At 37.9% G+C, this 21377-nt stretch overlaps 1 long non-coding RNA gene across 2 annotated transcripts in view; it reads right to left on the bottom strand.

Annotated features, from left to right (window-relative positions):
* Nucleotides 1–21377, bottom strand: part of LOC123983990 — an 87353-nt gene that overhangs the window by 46336 nt on the left and 19640 nt on the right. Inside the window, exons 2-3 of one of the 2 annotated variants that reach the window (XR_006828340.1) lie at nt 19170–19219; nt 8802–8889 (exon numbers count right to left, since the gene is read on the bottom strand). This is a non-coding gene — a long non-coding RNA (uncharacterized LOC123983990). The remainder of the gene's footprint in view (nt 1–8801; nt 8890–19169; nt 19220–21377) is intronic. The other variant, XR_006828339.1, reaches the window with a different exon arrangement.

Raw genomic sequence — 21377 nt, 5'->3', positions numbered from 1 at the left:
GTAAATATTATATTTGTAATCATAGTAATGGCAGTACAACTTCTACATGAATACAAGTAGTAATATAAGTAGCAGCTGAAGTGGTGTGTATTTAAGTTGTACTTCTGCCGCCAAAATGTTTTTTTAATGTTTTAATCTGTATTTTCCTTTTTGATGTTTGAATTGCCTTTATGTGTGAAATGTACTCGGGTTTTCCCTTTTCTTATATGCATATCTTCAAACTCACTGGACATTGGAGAGGAACAGTGATATTATCAGTAACGTGATTACAAGATGTACATGTGAGTGCTGAGACAAAGTGAGTATGTGGTTGTCTGAGTGTTTTCCTGCATGACACAGTATGAGGGTGTTAGCTGGTATGGGTGTGTAGGTGTGTGCTGCGAGAGGGACAGGATGACTTAAAGATAAGAATCTCTCATTTCCATAGTCGGCATGCTTGATGGCAGGATCCTTGCCTGATTTCCTTATTAAGCTTAACAACAGCAGCGAGGTTAACACAAACATCATTCATTTCACACAGACTTCTCCACGTTAAAAAAACAACACCACGGACACCTCCTCCTACGATATCATTAACTTAGACCGAGACCTTCACTGGAAAACTCGTCCTCTGCAATTCAGGTTGACTTGTGACCTGGTTATTTTAGGACAACTACATCTCTGTAAAATGTAAATACTGGGACAGGGATGCTTGTTTTTAATGCTGTTATTGATTCAACATCATCTTGCATGGAGGCCTTACATAACCAGCTGTATGCCAATGTGTCAGCATGCACTCCAGACACTGGGGAGATTATTTTAGTCCCAATCCTCTAAACAAAAATGTTCCCAACAGCAGGTTTCAAACTGGAGAATCAACTCTTCACACTGAATGACAGTGGCACAATATGTATAATTTGTGTCTGCTTGTTCCAACACATCTTTGAAGCTGTGTGATGATCATATCAACATAATAAAAATCAAATGTCAATCAATCAAATGTTATGCCTTTTTGCACATGTAAATGTTATTGATGTTTTGAGCATGGTTTCATCCAGACTCCCTCATAATTCAGTCACAAACACAGTATTTGCTTTCTTTAGGAACACAGTGATGAAACTAAAGTAATTCCAGTTATGCGAGACAAAACTATACATATTCACTGTACACATGTATAGGACAGCTTCATATGTAGAAAAGCTGTTCTAACCAACCCTGCATTTGGCCACAGGTTCTCGTCCACATCACACTATAGGTCGTCTCTTGCCATAAACCTGGGAAAGGATCTTTTTGCATGCCTGAACCATCCCTGGCAATCTTCTGCAGATATATTCAGACATCAAGCATTCATTGTATGCTGTATGGCTGGTTGTCTTTCCACCTCCATGAGGACAAGAATTCCTTTATTCCTTTCAGCTTACTCTCTGTTGAGGAATGGAGGGCAAGGTGGAAGGAAATGTGACACCATCCTGGGATGTAAACCACTCAGTGACTTGAAGAGAACGGTCAAACGCCACATCCTGCCACGCAATTACAAAATATTCTGGATTCTTCCTCACCTGGCACAAGTCTTATTTTATTTCTTTTTAGATGTAGCAGAATGTAGTAAATTGCAGTCTAATTTCCAGTGATTGCATGTTGGGTACTGAACCTGTTTTTAATAAATAGTATGTAAACATGTGCGAAGAGCAATGTGACTACACAGAGATTTGGTGGTGGTTAAGTTTGAGGGAGATTAACTATATAACTTTTGAAATATGTGGTCATTGAATGCATTTTGTGTCCAAGCAATGAAAGGTGATTACACAGTTATGTCCTAATTGACTTCTTTTGTGCTGGCGGTGTGAAGAGTTTTGAAAACTCAAGGCCTTGAGAAATACACGTTACATGTTGTGTAAAAAAAAAAAAAAAAAAAAAAAACTATGTTGCTGCCCTGACTCAGCTGGAAAGAGTGTATTTCAGTGTATCATTGCCAAGCTTAAATCAGGTATTAAGTTTTGATCTGTAGTTTTGTAATTCTAAGCTTTATGTTTGCTGCATCAGTGAGAAGAGTGAGAGTGAGAAGATACTTTCAATTTCATAGCCAGGTGTATGATAGGAGTTTTATTTAAATGTATTAATAAGCGTCCGTACATATTGTTCTGTCATTGTAGAGAAGCATGACTCAGATATTGACTAGGAGGAGCTTAGAGCTATTTGCTTACATACTTAGTCACATTTATTTCAGAAAAATACAGCAGAGAAAAGATTTTCTGTATTTAATTTCCCTAAACAGGAACTGGAAGTTTAAATCAGGTATTTAGTTTTGGTCTGCACTTTTGTTAGTTGATGCTGGGTAAATCTATGCTTTTAATTCCAGAAAATCTTAATGAAATAGCAGCATACATTTCTACTTCCAAACCCTAAAACTACAAAAGGAAAAATAGTTGAAATGTCGAAATAAGACTACAGCACTGGGCAGGTGATTCCTTTGTCCTTGCATGTACAGTTCAGTCTGTAAGTATTTGGACAGTTTAGTTTTGGCTCTGTACTGCAGTAGATTTGATCTGAAAAGAAGCAGTGTCAACTGGTTAAAGTGTTGACTTTCAACTTTAATTTGAGGGTGTTTATATTCACATGCAATAAAGCGTGTATAAACTGCAGCCTCTTTTTTTTTCTTTTTTTATACATAGTCCTTCCCCTAGAGGTATAAAAAGGCTATGAGTCCCGCACTGTTCATTTAATATGGATACAAACACCTCCAAATAACCTTAAAGCTGAAATTCCACTTTGAAGTCTTAGAAGAATTAGAGCTATAACAAAGAACTACATTGCATAATCAATACTGCAAGTGCTAAATAAAGAAACACATAGGAGATGTGAAAGATAAATGACCTAACAGAGCAGATCTAATGTCGCATTGTGATACATTTTGAATTATGTCTGAAACTGAACAGTCACTTCTACAAAAACACATAGCTGCATCATCATTAAAGGCAGAGTAACTCATAACCACAACAATACAACAGGCTTTGCTTTGATGCCCACGGTGCGTTTTGAAGAAGCAGGTGTAACGCTATCCCTGACTAGATGATCACGGTTTGAATAAAAGTACTGTAGCGTACTTATTGTGCAGTTTCACTTGATGCTGATCTGAAATTAGATAAGGGTGAATTTCAATCTGGGAGGCAAATTAAAAAGTTTCAATATTTTTTTCTCCTCCATAAATCTATAAAGGAACGAGCACAAGACACAAGCCCTGTGCTTGGAGATAAAGAAAGTGTCAGCTGGGGTGCATTGGAACAAGTGATATGATTCCACCCAGTATCATGTACTTACAGCTCTTTAAAGAGTAGCTAGATTCATTTTTATAAACTAGCTTTTTACTCGTTTTAATTTTTGTTTTGCCTAGTTGTCTGCTTTTAATGGCTGTTGCTCTGTCTCAGTTCACTATTACTACTACCACCACCACCACAAAGCTTTGATCAATTGACAGAAGATGTTGACACTTTTATCCAGCGCAATTTACCCAAAGCTTCCGTTTCTATGACCAAAATATTACATTAGTATTACTAATAGAAAAAAAACACTAATTACCAGATTCATTAAGTAAATTAAGAGTACTGATTAAAGTCCTTTTCACCATAATACGATAACAATTTATCTCAACACCACAACCACCTTCAATGCTTTTAGCTTCTGAAAATGTAGTCTGCAACACCTTAAATCCACGACGTTACAGAAGTTGTGCAGCAGTAAATCCTACCTTAATGAAGGTTGTAAAATTCATTTGTTGTTGAAACTGTTAGATACGTGTTGAATCAACTGTGTGGTCATTTTGGAGGCTTAAGTCTGTGGTACTGTTAATCTGTATTGCATTATACTGACTATAGGTGTTTATATTATTTTGTCCACTTTAATTAACAGAAAAACCTCTCTAAAAGGAGTCTCAACAAAAACTGAACATTGTAATCTTCATGAAGATAGGATATATAGCAGGACTACTGTATTAGACTGCTTTAGTTTTACTTGCAACAGTGTCAATGTATTTTTTTTAACCTTTTTAACCAGTGTTCATGTAATTAACAGTTCATGATTTACTGAACTGAAAACAATCACACACATGCAGCTACAATGAAGAAGATATTCCCATGTTCTAATAATCTTTTGTATTTTTGTGCATGTTGTTTTGTGCCATAAACTCAAAACATGATGCATGTTTTGTTAACTATTTTGACTAAATCATGATATAAAGTGTAGAGAATTGTATAAGAGACTTAAGGAGGTTGAATTGAACTCACCATGACATTAATTCTTACACTGTAAACTAATAATATACACCTCTTATGTAACAGCACAATGTAAGGAGATACATAAAGATTTATGATCTTTTAAGATCTTTTAGTAGGTATAAATGAATGTTTTCCTAAAATTATACAAGGTTTGTTGTTCACCCTCCTTTATTTTCCACTACATACTTTCTATATTTGCATTGTCTGGTTCACCGTTAAAGAGGATGTAGCTGAGTAGAAGCTAAAAACAGTGCATCCTCCTCCATGGTCATTAACTGTCTGAATTGTGCAGCCTGCAGAAAGCTACAATTCAACCTTTAACATTTCTAATATCCATTTTATGCTGACTTAAAGTGAGAGACACCAGTGGGGTGAATATTATCTCCCTCACAACCGCAGGTGACTCAGAAACTCACAAACACACTCACATGAGAAGAAAGATGTGAAACTTTATATATTCAAAGTTCAAAGAAAATGAAATTCAAACACCGAAGTCGATTCCACAGCTTGTTTAAGGATGTTTAAATCTGTTTTGGGATTTTACTGCCATATCTTTGTGTCAATGTAGAGGCATGACTTCGATATTTAATAAGAGGCATTTAGTTATTCTCTTACATTCTCTCTTACAAATAGTTAAACCCTTTAATATAAATTATTGATCACTCATTTTCTTAAAGACTGCTTCTACAATTGTACTGTTTTTCAATAACATTTAATAATTCTGTAATGTTTAAAAGAAAATAATACACAAGTCCGACACTATACATCGCAAACAATTTTAAAGGATTTTTATACTATACAGTTATACTTTATTGGGGTATTAATCTCATTATACACTATCTACATTTCTTCATGGTTTAAAAAAAATACATCATTATGAATTCCTGCTTAATGTGACTTGACATAATGTGTGTGTAAAACTGTGTGTAAAACTGTGTGTGAAACTGTGAGAAGGAAAAACAAACCCAAAATGTCAAATGTCTGCCCTCTCATCACACAGGAAGCTTATCAGGCTGTGACATTTTGATTATCTGGTCCCTGTTGTTTTTTTGTTTACAGAGTGAAAACATTTAACTTGTCAACAATATCCAGAGATAGATATTTTCATGGCATTCCAAGGAAGTCGTGCCGTCTTGTTATTTATAACACTTTAATCAAATCTCACGTTTTTTCTTTAAGGACTAAACCGTTTTTAATTCTAAAAAAATATCTTACTTGCTGTTTTAATTAGGATCTTTTACCTAACGTGTATGCAGCGATAAATGACGGGAGATCCCCTGGTGTGGGGGAGGATACTTTGATGGAAAAACGAGCTTCTGTCGACTTTTATTTCTCCTGGTTTAATATTAGGCTATGCTACATTAAATAATAAAGTAAAACGGCTGTAGAGGCATATCAAGATCAATATATACATCAACACCGCAAAAAAATTCAAACAAAAAGCGTTGCGCACAAAAGCGTGGAAGAGGAGCTCCGCAGTGAAGAAATCAAACTGGATATTGGACGTGAAAAAGGACAAACGTTAAAAACACGAGTCTCATTTGGATTTCATTTCATTTCTTTTTAGCTCCATCGACGTGTTATGTGTGACAACAGCAGAGGCTCGGGTGACTTGTTTTGAGCTTTGCAGGCCATCATGTGTCAGAATTAAAGTGGGTCCAAATATGATCTGTAGCTGATGTGGAAAATCGTTAACAGATGAAGCTAAAATACGTTAACATTCATTTGGAAATCGCACATGTAGCGTAATTAATCGTCACACTGACTCTGGACATTATTTCTTGCCCAATCTTGAGTCATTTCCTGCAGCTGCAGCCGATTTTTTAATTTCCAGCAGAAGCAGAAAATCAAAACAGACACTTTACGCTGCTGTAAAATATGAAAAGATGTTTTATTTTCTGCATCTGATTCTTTATAAAAAATATCCCGAAGTGATGACGTGCTTGGACACTTTTTAAGATTTAAAGCGAAGTCATACCTCTATAGTTTCCTAATGTCTTATCGCTGGTCATGCATGTGTGTTGCAAGTCACAAATAACCCAATTTGAAAAAGTATTTCTCTCTTTTTGCCCTATCAACACTACACTGTATATTAGCATGAAAGCAAACACACAAATTCATTTTATTTTAATTAATTGATGGTGATATATCTCTTAAGCGAGGTAAATACCTTTTAAAGCCTGTGAGGGAGACACAGCATTTTTTTTTCCCGTTTTGGTAAAAATCACATTTGACCTGCGATAGTTTTGAAATCATGGTAAGAAAAATTAGAAAGCGGCGAAATAAGCGCTTTTTCTAATGGATCAACACGATGGACACAAGAGGAGGTCCTTTGCAAACGACTTCACAGCAAAACCAGTGTTTTATAACAACAAATAATGAACAATGTGACTTTCAATAAAAAGAGAAAAAGAAAAACAGCATACTTATTTTATTATGTGTTAATAAATAAACAAATCAAAACCCAACATAATTCTGTTTGTAGGAATATTTGGCTACTAAACAAAGAGATCAGCAGAGAATAGGCCTACATTAAAGCAGCTGTCTTTAATATAATAACTTTAAACTCAGTAGGCTATTAAGAGCCACAACTACCCTATCAGAACCTAAAGTAATATTATTAGAATATTATAGTGCTTATTTGGATGAAAATTGATTTTTTTTTTTTTGCCGGACAACCGCTGTGTAAAATGTTAAGACTGGAAATAGGCTATAATATAGGCCTACTGTACATCCTGTAACATAGACTCTGCGTTTTCATAATGTAAAATAGTGGCTCTGGTTGTGGTTTATGTTGGTGTTGGATGGAAATTTCAACAAAAAGGCGTCGAAATAATAATGTTTAAAGTTAACTAAAAAGTATTTTCAGGTACTGTAGCAGAAAAATTCTGTTTGAGTCAACAGGCTGTTTTCTGCAGGGAGGAGTCGCCCTCTAGTGGAGAGAATATTTAAGTACACATCAAGTCTCCGTCTATCGCCCCTCTTTCTTTAGTAACACACACACACACACACACACACACACACACACACACGCACACACGCTTAGCGAGTATCATGACTTGATATTACTGTCACCTTGCCTGGTTTCTGTTTCTGAAACACCCATACAATGAGAGCTACTCCTACCCAGGTAAACACTCGTGACATGATGACTTATTAATGCTGTGATGATGTGGAAAAGTAGTCAAACCCTGCCATTGTTTCCTGGAAAGCAGGCGTCCCCTGTGTGATCAAAGCAGTGAAAACCCAGCAAACCTTCAGAGCTGCACAAAGAAAAGTAACTGGATTCAAATAGAAGTACCTCAGTGGTAATTTATGATAATGTCCATACTGTTACACCACAAATTCAGGTTCTGCACACATCCATCTGTCTTATACTGCTCAAGGGGCTGCAGCCTATCCCAACATGCACTGGGTCTCTCACCCAGTACACACTGAATAAGTGTTCAGTGTATGTCAGGGCTAAAGCCTCTGATAAACTTATAAAATATGATACGCTGTTTGAGTTTAAGCAGCATATGGAGTTATTAGATCGCACAGAATCTTAAATTAAGTCTTGTGTGTTATAATGCATTCTTTATTAGTGTAAATACACTGAAAAGAACTTGACTTAGTAGTACATTGCTGGCTATTAAGTGGTAATAGTAAATAAAACAGGGGGAAAAAGTATTTAATTAGTTAAAGGCTTCCTGATTTTAACAGCAACCCCAAATCCCCCCAACAGGATATTTTCGGGTTTTGATACTTTCACAATCTACCTGTCTTTTGCTAGTTTCTCCACTGTTGCTTACCAAAGCTTTAAGCAGTGCTGCTGAAACTGTGTGGCCATTAAAGTAAACAGTAAGTAAGTGATTATTGTCTAATGAGGCAAACAGCCACCAATATTCAAAAAGCATTCATTTATACTTGTTTCCCTATCTTCACTTGACTTCCATCAGTTATCCCAATCAGATAGATGTACAGTATAACTCCATCTACTATATATTAAAAGATTTATGTCGGACTTTAAAAAAAAGGTCATAAACTCTAATCTGAAAAGTTAAAGTTTTGGTAAACGTGCCTGTAAACCCAACATGCTCACATATCTTTAGTACACTGACTCCCCTCCAGCTCACGACTTGGCCCCCTTGTGGATCACTGACAATTGCTGCAGCACCATTTATTCACTCTTACGTACTGTACTTAAGTAGACTTCTGTGGTACTATACTTGAGTATTTACATTTTATGTTACTTTATACTTCTACTCAACTGCACGTCAGAGGTACGTATTGTACTTGATGTACAATTCTCTCTGCGTATCTACATATGTCTCTACATCTCTCTCTCTTTCTCTACCTACCCATCCATCTATATATGATTATCTTATAAAATACACTTTAAATATTTATCATAATATATCACAGAATTTTTTGTGCAGAGCAAGTGCTTTTTCTTTTGATGCTTTAATTACATTTTGTTGATAATACTTTAACTGAAGTCAGATTTTGAATTCAGAATGTGTTACTAGTGATGGAGCATTGTTAGACAGTTGAATTGGTACTTTTACTTACAGTAAGTAAAGGATCTGAGTACTTTGTCCACCACTGTCCACTCTGGGGATCATTTTTGGAAAGCTCAGTTTTCGGCAAGGAAAAAGTGCTGGTTTTGTGTGGACAGAAAACAGAAAAGCAGAAGAGAAACAGGCATTTTTAAATGTAACAAGCTAAATGTGGACATACTCTTAACATCTAAATGTCTTTGGGTCAACAGGGGCCAAACATGCTCTACCTGCAGGCTGCTTCTGAATATGGGATAAATTCATTAAACCCAGCTACCTGTTGCACTTTGAAACATGAATCTATTTTTGTCAATGCTGATCCCTCAATATATAGTTTTTTTTATAAACAAATGATTCCATGGGGGAGATGATTGGTATCTTCTAATTGGTGGAATTGTTTCTGCTAATGATTCCCAGAATAAAAACTTACTGTACTTTCCCCTAAACCCTGTTGTTTTCTCCCTCCCCCGTCCATCGCTCTGTTTGCTTTAAAGAGCAAGAACAACAGAAAGCGCCGATTACAGTCACCTCACGTTTAGACCAGGTAACGTGCCATGAAGTTGAAAGTGCGTGGTGAGAATTGAGAGGCAGAGGATGGTGAGATTTTTGAGGCTGTAAATTTTGTTATCATTTCTGCTGTTTGGTACCGAGAATCTCAGTGGAAAAAGGGATTTACAAGAAACATCAAAATGAAAGTCTGACTTATTAGTTACAATAAGTTTTGTTCCACCAAGTAAAATACCTTCAATGACATCGCCAATGTGGATTTTTGCCCTAATTTAATAAACTTTGTCAAGCTAAATGCTAATATTTAGTGACAGTAATACATAGAAATATTTTGTCACAAATTACAGGTTATATTTGGTCATCTGTCCCTGGTGCTGTTGGACACTTCAATCACCGCTGTTTACAGCAGAACAAAACAACTATTGTAATAAAATAATACTGCAAGCATTGACCTGTTGCACTGTCTTGAATTATCAATACACTTTAAACACTTTGGTTTTGCAGCTACAAGTGCAATAACTGTATTTTAAGATGCTAACACTGCTATCTGCATACACAAGAATTTCCCAGCTTCTCTATTTTAAATACTTTATTGCACCTATCTTGTGACTGTTTGTGACAGGCATTTAGTACAGATTAATGCTTTTCTTGATGAATCTATTAATAGCTTGATCTATAAAATTTAAAAAACAAAACAAAAAGAACAATCGGTAAAACAAAATCTGTTATGTTTTCCTACGTCCTAATGAGATTCATTAAAATTTCACATTTGAGAAGCCGGAACCAGAGAATATTTATCAGTTTTACTTAAAACTAAAACAAATTTTTACATTTTCTGTCGATTGACTAATTAAAATCAACTGATCCCTGCAGCTCTAGTATTTAGTACCCTTTATTTTAGCTTCCTCATGCTCCATTTGTAAATAGATGCTGCCTTTCTATTTATTTATTTATTTAAGTTATGTATCCATGCATCTGGCCCTGTACTCTGCTGTGTGGGATCAATAAGTTCATCTAAATGAATGAAAAGGTGATACAGCACAAGTCTTTAGCTTGTAACAACTTCAAAAGCAGTGAATTAAACCAACATGACTATTGACTACAAGGCTAAATGCATCATAGAGACCACTAGAGGCTGACAATCCTCTCAGTGACGATGAAGTTACTGAATGCAGCCATAGCAAATGCTACACAAAGCCTTTTTAAGTTTGACAGATGGCCATTTTAAAAGATAAACGAACTCTGTAACCTCTGTATTTCACAAAACAGAATCAGGAAATGATGCCTCTCGCAGGCGGACTTAGTCATTTTACTTTGGGAGTTAAAAAGAGTTTTGGCCGACAAATGAGACACCTAACCGTAGAATGTGTGTATGAATCTGAAAACATATTTGTCATCTGTGGCTTTTCTTACTACCCTTGAGCGGTGATGTTTGTGGCGTTTACTCATTTACTGTATCTCGGAGCGTATTTCATGATGAGTAAAGGTGCAACAGACACACACACCCACGCCCGCCCACAAACTAGTGACCTACTACTGTTTTCACCTTGACAGGATATTCAGCTCTGACATTTATTGATCTCAAACCTGACATCTGACTCATGAGAACACACACACACTTATCCAGTGTTTTGAAAGGTCTATTCTCATTTAGGGACACAAACCACCAGATCTCAACCGGGCCTACAAGACACACAAAGACATAATGCCCGCCCACACACACACACACACACACACACCATTCCCTAGCCCTTTACTCTAACCTTAACCATCACAACTACATGCCTAACCTTAACCCATACCCTAACCTCGGCATGTGACAGTCTTTTCATGTGAATTTCTTCTTTTGTATTCTATATTTAAAACAAACAAACTTTCCAATTATGAGAAATTATTTTCTTTTTTAACCATTTAAAATTCGATAACAATCAAGAAAAACTCCTCCACAACAGATTTATAATTTCCTAGCAAACCTGCCTGCATATACCATTTGAGCCCACATGTGGCACCTCGACCCCGTGGTTGAGACGTTACTAGCGGTACATTACATTACTGACTCATGAATTTCTATGGTGAGAAGGCATTTTAAGGACAATGTCAGGTTTCATGTTCAGACAAACCAAAACCAGTTTGATTGAAACCAGTACGAAGCTTACACAAAACACACGCATTTTAGTCATTCTGTGTTTTGTTGTTTTCTTCTTCTTCTTTGTTTTATTGCAGCTCATTTCTGCCTGTTCGTGTTCAGCATTTACTTTAAAGCACTCACAGGAAAAAAAGACTCACGTGACTTTGCTTGTTTCAAGTGAAGTTGAGTCAATATTGCTCTGTGATTTTACATCATTTCTGCTATTGCTTTGGTCCTTTTCAGAGACGATCATCAAACACACTGAGACTAATACATTTTAAAGTGTGCAATCATTTGTATGCAACATTTCAGGTGCAATATTATCTCTAACCTAATGTATTTAACTATTCTCATACTGAAAGCACAGTGCTGATCGTTATATACCTCGAGGGAGCTGTGGTGCAAAGTCATTTTCTAATCTCTCGTTTCTGCTTTAATCCTAAAGATGACACATAGCAAGTTCTCACTTTGTCTGCAGCTGCTCTTATCTGCTGAGCACAAAAATTCAAATATGTAAGTATATTCCTCTAAACCTAGTTTAAAAAGAAAAAGGGTCTCTTCATGTTCTTGTGATGCTGTTGTATCCATCTCAAAGTGTAAAATTAGGCCCAGGAAACTGAAACTCTTTAAAACTCAAATATCTGTACTGCTGAATCTGAGTCCCTCTCTTCATCTGTGGCTTTTGGAAAGGCACATCATTTGATTCAACTGATCAGTCTGACACTCAACATGAACCAACAAGTTTACAGTTAGTGTAATTTAAGCAACAGGACATATCATTTTGTGCTTGTAGAATAGCAGCCAAATCAGCAAATCAATGTACTGCAGCTTGTGTGAAAAATTTCTTTAGCGCTTTATCTTAGATACTCAAAGCGCTTCAGGGGATGGGGACTCATTTCAACCACCTTCGATGTTTAGCATGCACCTGGGTGATGCACAGCAGCCATCTGCGCCAGAAGGCTCACCACACATCAGCTTGGAGGGATAGAAACATAGAGCTAATCACACTGGAGGATGATTAGATGTCAACATGGACAAAGCCAGGGTGGGAATTTTGCCAGGACACCGGGGAACCCCCCCCACTTTAATGCAATAAGTGCCATGGAATCTTTCCTGACCAGAGTGAGTCAGGAACCCCAGTTTAATGTCTCATCCGAAGGACGGCATCTCCTAAAGCACAGCCTCCTCATGACTGCACTGGGATTTTTTTATTAGGACCAGATGGAAGACTGCAACCTACTCACCCACCAACACCTCTTCCCGCAGCAACTTAGTTTTCCCAGGGGGTCTCCCATCCAGGTACTAGCCAAGCCCAAACCAATGTGGCAAAATGTTACAATGGCTTTGACCAGCTGAAGAAAATAGTGTATCAACAGAATTCATTAGACACAGTTAGGAATAAGCAACCCTGTATACATTTATATATTACTAAATTGTTTTACCAATTAAGTTGTGGTGTCGAACATAATTGTTGGCTTGATTATAATCAGAGGCAATGTTTTTTTGAGTGAATGAAGCACTATCATTTTTGTATAGCACTGGAGTTGCAGGGAGGTGGTTGAGAATGGTGGGCGTCCACAGTGCAGGACCGTGACTCCAGAGTTTGTATCCAGACTAAAGTCTGTGGTTTCTGTTAAATGTTAATACAATCCTGGGTCCAAAAAAGTTGGCACGCTTGTAAAATGTAAATAGAAACAAAATAGGATGGTTCAAAACTTTGAAACACCAAATTTATTTGAAAACAGCACAAAGACAACTGAAAATGTTTTTTGGATAATGATATACCCATTTAAAAAATAATGGTTGCAACACGTTTCAAAAGAGTTGTTAAATGTAGAGGTGGGAACTGAGGAGACCAACTGCAGTAATCTTCAAAGTGGGATGTTTTCCCATTGTAGCTTGATGTAGGATTTCAGCACAACAGTTCATTGTATCCTTTGTCGTATTTTATGTTTCATTATGTGCCAAACCTTTTCAACCGGTGACAAGTCAGGACTGCAGGTAGGTCAGTCTAGCACCCTTTCTAGCACCTAGACTCTTGTACTACGGAGTAATGCCGTAATAAGTGCAGAATGTATTTTGGCATTGTCTTGCTGAAATAAGCAAGGTTATCCCTGAAAAAGACCTGAAATTTTCTACTTGGCAGCATAAATGCTCCAAAACCTGTTTATATCGTTCGACATTAATGGTGATTGGTGGTAATGAATGGCTGATTTCCAAACAGAATTTAAGACCACAGGACAGTTTTCCACCTCGCCTCAGTCCATATTAAAATTAGCTTGGGCCCACAGACCACACACGGCTTTTCTGGATCTGGTTTACAAATGGGTTCCTCTTTGCATGGTAGAGTTTCAACTTGGATTTGTGGATGCAACAACGATCTGTGTTCATAGACAATGGTATTTGGAGGTGTTCTTCAGCCCATGCAGTGATGCCCTCTTCAGAATCGTGTCTGTTTTTGGTGCAGTGCCGTCTGAGGGCCCGCAAGGTCACGACCATCCAATATTGGTTTTTGGCCTTGGCCCTTGCATACAGAGATTTCTTCTGATTCTAATCTTATATCTTTTAATGCCATTATCTACTGTAGACAATGAAATCCCCAGATTCTTTGTCTTCCACAAAGTGGTGAACCCCTCCACATCTTTCCTTCAGAAAGACTGGAATGCTCTTTTTAAATCCAATCATGTTATGAACTTGTTGCCAGTTGACCTAATTAATTGTGAGATGTCCCACCAGGTGTTTTCTTTACCTTCACCTCATCACATTTTGTGTCTTTTAAAACCTTACACAGTGTGCCAACCTTTTTGGAAACGGGGTTGTAAAATTATATTTTCTCTCACGCCACTCCTGACTTCCTAATCTTAACCAGGTGCTATTAGTGCCTAAACATAACCATTAAAAGGATTTATAATAAAATCAGTTAATACTGTGTGGCTCAGGTGGTAGAGCGGGTCGTCCACTGATCACAGGATTGTTGGTTTGATCCCCATCTCCTCCTCCTGTCCAGAAGTGTCCATGGACAAGACACTAAACCCCAAACTGCTCCCGATGGTCAGACAGAACCCTGCGTGGTAGCTAGCTCAGAAAACAAATGAAGCATGTTGTGAATGAACATTTTACTAATAAGTTCAGTTTCAGCAACAACAATTTGTCAGATACGTTATTTTACTAAATTTCCTCATTAAGTTGAAAGAAAACATAATCCGGTCTGCATTATGTTTTCTTCAAAACATATTTGCAGTCACATTTCTACGAGACGGGCTTTGAATAGCTGTATTTTTCACAAGGAATCTTGGCTGATTCTGTGTTTTTTCAGCAAAACAGCACTGGCCAGATACTTTGGTTTGCTGACAACACAGTTTTGGCTTGATTGTTAATGGATGCCTATTTATAGCCTATATAATAGAAGCGAGCTTGTGACTAGTTTCGTGTTCAAGTATACATTGGATGCTATGCTTGCTAGCTAACAACAATACAGTTTAGTGGACTCCTTTAACATTTATCCCACCATCTTTTCCAGGTATTTCTTTATCTCTCACCTGGCTTAGTTATTTATTAATCCGTTTTCTACTCACAGCTAACTCTCTAGTGGACCTTGAGTGGATGGAACATTGCTGGGAAATGTGTCATGCAAATATTAACCATGTACAGTTTAGATAAGTGTTTACACAAGCCTGGGACGTGAATGGCAGCTACATCAGATACTGTATTTTTTAAATGTATGGGGGTGAGAGAGTGTTTGGAGCTTCTCTACCCGGCAACAGAATGCTGAGTCATCTCTGTCATAGCCCTCCCACGCCTACCCACACTGCACTGCTCTCAGTCTCTCTCAGTGGTGGAGCTGCATGGCCACGGACATGATACCAAAACTAACTGCATCACTTCATCCAGGCACACAGATGACAAAAACACACATTTACCGTAAACGGGGGGAGCCTTGACGGAACAGGGCTGGCATGTGTGGGTGTGAGTGTGTTTGTGTGTGTGTGTGTGTGTGTGTGTGTGTGAGACAATATATGGAAACTGATACCACTTAAAGGCCATTATGAAGAATGTGTAGAATGAAAGGAGTGAGAAAAAAGCAGAGTGAGAAAGAGAGTGAAAGAGATATTGATATTGAGACCAACTCTCTAGGCCGCAGTTTGATGAACTCACTGACATTTATGAAGGTCAAGGTATAAATTGATCATGACAGTCCAGAGAAACAGGAATTTGATAGTAAACAAGTCAAATTAGATTCACAGGTGTAATTAAATTAAAATTTCTAATGAGATGGACATCTCTCGACAACACACTACAAATACAAAGCAGGCCGTAACTACCACTGAGACATCAAGCTTTGAATGTTTTTGTCACATCAATATTTCAGTTCTTACACATTCAGATTAAGAAAGGGAAAGGTCTTTAATGTTTTACTCAAATTTAAGCCTTACTAGCAGGCATATGTAAGAAATCAACTAAAATATAACTGCTAACACTGCCCCTCCTGAATCCATTGACCTTGTTTTTTTTCTGATTGAAGTAACAAGTTTGTTCAAGAAATGGTGCAGACAAGAATGACACGTTTGTTACTTTTTCAGCTGTGCAGCTGGGAGCCCAAATTACACATTACTTTCTACATCTGCGCAGCCACGACGATCTGTGCCATAAAATTTTTCATGTGCATGTCCCGAGCTTCTGGACATGAGCAGAACATGAGCTGAGGCTTGATGAGTGTGGTAACTAGACATGTCTGGAACTATTTGGTTAAAACAAACAAACTAAAAAAAATACTGTAGTATGTATAGGCCAGCATGCCCATTTACTATCTACACTGCTGTTCATGTCTATTTTTGGGTATATTTAGGGCCACTGTTGGTCAAAAGACCAAATACAACAAAAGATGGTTAATTGTTAACATTAATTTCATGAATGGCTGACTGACAGGGGTTCACAATATTAATATTGACTCAAAATCTGTGTAGCTGACAGTGATTGTCAGTGTGATGATGACAATGCTTCCCATAAAGTAAGGAAGGAAGATCCAGTGTAGCAAATCCACTGTTAAAATATGATAAATGATGAATTATATGGCGATTTGTACTTTTTGAGAAGCTAGCAAACAATTCCAGTGGTGGTGTATTTTTGAAGACCAATCCACAGCAGACAGGAAGTAGCTAGGAGCAAAGCATCTCTTCTCTTTGTATGGCAATAATGTTTTTTTGTACATTCCATTGCATATACACTCAATGGTAAGACCAAGCGGGAAGCTTCCGGTCAGCGATCTGATGCGAATGCGGAAGTCCCTGAAACCAGCATTCTATCGAACGGCCAGCAGGGGGCGACTCTTCTGGTTGCAAAAAGAAGTCCGGCTCCATTAGAAATAATGGTAAAATGAGGCTACTTCTCACCTGAATAAGTACCTCAGTAAACACTTTCCTAATGAGTTTATGGTCTCAATTGCTAGTTTCATGTCTTCTTCTATACAAAATTATGTTCTTTTAGTAAATAATGGTTCCATTTATTTTAAAATAGACCATAAAGCAGAGTATGTTTCAGGGCGGGATAATCTAAGATTGACAAGTCGATACCATGGCGACCTGTCAATCAGGCTAGAGGCGACTCGTACCCTCGGCACTGTGTAAATTTAACCAGCGCCATTGAAAAAGCTTATTAGGAGTTGGCTTTCTCTGGTGAGTACATATAGTTTTATTGTTGTTCGCTAGACAATCAGCCCTGTTAAAATGACAGTTAAGGTGAATTACAGATGCACCTAGCTAAGCAAGCTAGCTAGCTCCGCACACAGCCTTTAACTCAACTGTAAATATGGTCTGCAAATATGGTCACGTCCATTGCCGCTGGTTGCAAAAACTCAACATGGTGGCGCCCTATTGGCCAAACTAAAGGTTCAAAACTGCAGGCCACAAACCAAAGGGTGACATCACGATGACTACGTCCATTTCTTATATACAGTCTATGAGTAAGACGCAAGTAGACATGATTTCAACCGGGGTAGTGCACATTTCGGCAAAAACGTGACCAAGCGATTTAAAAATGTTTGCACGAAAAGTCACTCGAATACTGGGGCCTTATGAATCTACAGAAATTAGAGGAAATAGGAGGGACTCGAGGAAAATAATAGGACGAACTGGATTTCCAGGTGAGTTCAGAGAACAGTCAATGGCTGAACTGAACACAAACACATATAGGCACACATACCGTTGGTGCTTACAACGCTTGCTAGCTTACAGCTAACGTCTGTACAGTCGTCTGTTTGTGCGCGGTGGAAATTTGCCTCACCGTTTGAAAAGACCTTACCACTTGCTGTTTAGCTAGTTAACTAGTTAGAAGGCATAATTATCAAGGCCCCAGGAACAGCGGTGGGCTGTGAGATGATTTGGTATAAGTGAACACAGTCAGAATTACAAGTCAAATGACCCTGAGTACCGCAACAGATCAGTGAAATGATCACAACCCAATCAGCCACATAGATCGTAATCATGCCTGTTTGCGCCTGAGTTGTACGTTCAGATACACAATCAGATTTTTGTAGCGTACTGCACACACAAGAACCAATATAGCTGCCAGAAGATGCTCAGTGTGGCTGTGGAGTCTATACGTGTCTTAAGTTTCTGCCACTGCACATATTACTGGACCTGTGAATGCAATTTGTGATTTGCCATCGAGGAAAACAAACAACACATACCCCTTAAGTTCCAAGTGATCATTTACTACATTTACAGTAAATTAAACATTTCTATGTATTGCCGCATACAACCTGTGCAAATATAGTTGTCACTTATAGCTAGCCCACTCAAAAAAGCCTTTCAGTTGATTCAAAATGTGAATCTGGAGTGCAGTGCTGTACGTTTGTTTTTGATAGTCTCCTCATATGCACATTGAAATAACATAAGCGAACAGCTCACAAATCTTATATAATGTGCGTCAGTACCAACTGTGAAACTCCCACTAACGTCACTGAAAGACTCATTCCTATACACAGATTGATCAAGGTGATTAAAATGCTCCTGAGCTGGACCTTGTTCCATCTGAAGACAGCTGCTGTAATATCACCAGGATACGTAACCCTGTTACTTTCACTTCAGCCCTTCACAGGTGCGGTCAGTGCGTCACATCATGATTACATGACTAAGTTCGGAGAAGCGGGCTACTTGCCAAGCAAGTGCAAAATATAGCCAATATCTACCGCAACCTGACCGACTGCCAAAAAATGAACACATTTGTCCTCACAATGCTACTTACCGTCTCTGTGATTATCCAGATATCTTCATTACACTTCTATTTTAAACCCATCGCTACGGGACGAGAATCTACTTTTGCATGCTGTGCTATTTATTGCTCAAAGAAAATCACTTTGATCTATTTACAAAAAGGGTATTCATCAACTCATTTTTACAGACGTAGGAGAAATAAAATGAACTTAAAGAAAAATCAACTAGCCATTCAGTGGCTCACGGGGTCAGATCCATCAAAGTTTGGAAAGCGTGTTGTACTATTTTCTATCAAGCTCTTGAATCCTTCCTGCTCTTTAGCCGTGTTTTCTGCAGTTACAAATAAACAATCCAAAATCTGGATTTTTTTTCCTAAACTTTCTCTGTTTTACCAAATCTCAGCAGAAATGCTGATCTAGAATGACAAACCTAACCATACATTAAAATCTGAGTTTCCTAGAGCTGCGTTCCTTCTTAGCTTGATAAATACTGGCCAATGTTGAAATAAAGTCATGTCCAGCTAGCTTTCACTCACCAGTTTGTCTGTCTTCATCCTCCTCTTCATCAGAAAGTCTTCACTGAAAACTAAGAAAGGCAGAAAATGAGAGAGGAAAAAGGAGAGAAGGAATGTTTTAATCACTCTGAAGGAAGCCAGTTATCTTCCCACACACATTTTTGAGTGTGCTACTCACACAGGCAAACATAACACACATTCACAGAGATACCTCCAAAGGTCAAGATGAATCAGGAGAAGACAAAAAAGAAAGGGGGACAGAGATTCAGAGAATGACAGAAAATAAAGAGCCAGAACAGAGAAGAAGAATGAATAGAATGTAGAAAGAAAAGCAGATGACAGAGAGAGAGGAAAGCGCAGAGAAAGAATAAAATGCATGGCTTGGCTGAGTCATCTGTAACCACCACTTCCTCCAAGAGCTCTCAACTAATGACTGGCCAACTTTCTGAGGCAAGCACACACACACACAAAAAAAAAACACAAGAATCTCCTTCTTAAGCTGCTGTCTTTCTTCCTCTCAGCTTCATACTGCTCACACCATTTTCCCTTAAACAGATTTGGGATGACTATGTGTATGTACATGTCCGTGTGTGTGTATAAGAGAAAGCCTGAGAAGTCGACCCATGAACTGACCTATGTGTGTTATGAGAAGCAGCACAATCCTCTGGTAAATTCCCAGGAAAATGTTTTCCCAGAACTCCCAGAGTCATGGCTTCTTAACTTTTATCCATCCAGTGAAGGGTTACTGATCCATACTATACGCTTCTGGGGAAATCAGCCCTTGCTTAAAGGAATAGTTTATCATTTAGGAAAAAAATGCCTGTTTGCTTTTTTTCCCCAAGAGTAAAATCAAGTGATTAATATCAATCTCATGATTGTGTGGTAAAGTGTAGAGAGTATGTAACCTTTGAGAGGAGAAATAACACACCACAACATTTTAGTATTTACCGTTTTCCTGTGAATGCTACTTGTAGCCACACTGGCTGCTGTTTAACAAAAGTTACATAGGCTTGCTTTAAGATGTTTAGCATAGCTTAGCATAAAGACTAGAAGCAGGAGGAAACATCAAGTTTGGCCTACCAATAACTCTAAAGCTCACTAATTAACACATCCTATCTTGTTTGTTTAATCCATCCATAAACAGAGATGTAAAAGCGTTAAGTGGTGTTTTTACAGTGAGTTATGCACTGGAACTGTTTCTTGAAAAATACCAGTTTATCTTCTGAGCAGCATCTCTGGCTAATACAGATTGCCTGATACAGCATAAGTTTCAGTTTTGGCTTCTGTAAAGGCACTTTTTAACCTCACTGTGATAACAAGACTTCAGGATGCTGCACACAGTAACTTCACGCTGTTATTGGCGAAGAAACATTTCTCCCTTATTTGTAACCCTAAAACCAAATGTTTTAAAATACTTGTTAAACCAACTAGTACGCATGTTAATTAGCAAGCTTTAGAGTTGTTTCTTGTTTTAACTGGACAGAACCAGGCTAACAATTTCCCCCTTCTGTAAGTTTTTATACTAGGTTAACTATGGCCCGAGTCCAGCTTTGAAATTATCGCACAAACCTCATGTTTGTGCGATAATTACAATATCAATTCTCTCAGATCCCTCTTGGAAAGAAAGCAAACAAGCATATTTCCCCAAGATTGTTTAACAATTAAGTTAAGAGCTCAACAAACCAAGACCTTGTTAGAACACATCTGGGTGCAGCAAGACACATACAGTGGGGGAAAAAAGTATTTGACCCCTTGCTGATTTTGCAGGTTTGCCCACTTACAAAGAATGCAACAATCTACAATTTTAATCATATGTACATTCTAACAGTGAAAGACAGAATCCCAAAGAAAATTCCAGAAAATCACATCATATGAATTTATAAAAATTGATAACCATCTGATGAGGAAAAACAAGTATATGACCCCCTACCAAACAGCAAGTATTCTGGCTCCTACAAGCCAGTTAGTCTTTCTTTAAGACACAGCCCCAATCCCAACCAATTATCTACATCAAATACACCTGCCTCACCTCGTTACCTGTATAAAAGACACCTGTCAACACCCAAACAACCAGCATCCAACATCACCACCATGGGCAAGACCAAAGAGCTTTCTACGGACATCAGGGACAAGATTGTTGATCTGCACAAGGCTGGGATGGGCTACAAGAGAATCGGAAAGCAACTTGGAGAGAAAAGATCAACTGTCGGTGCAGTTATCAGGAAATGG

Source organism: Micropterus dolomieu, linkage group LG15 (genome assembly GCF_021292245.1).
Source record: "Micropterus dolomieu isolate WLL.071019.BEF.003 ecotype Adirondacks linkage group LG15, ASM2129224v1, whole genome shotgun sequence".
Lineage (NCBI taxonomy): Eukaryota > Metazoa > Chordata > Actinopteri > Centrarchiformes > Centrarchidae > Micropterus > Micropterus dolomieu.
The sequence above is the reverse complement of the archived record's forward strand: the minus strand, read 5'-3'. Positions and strand labels throughout refer to the sequence as shown.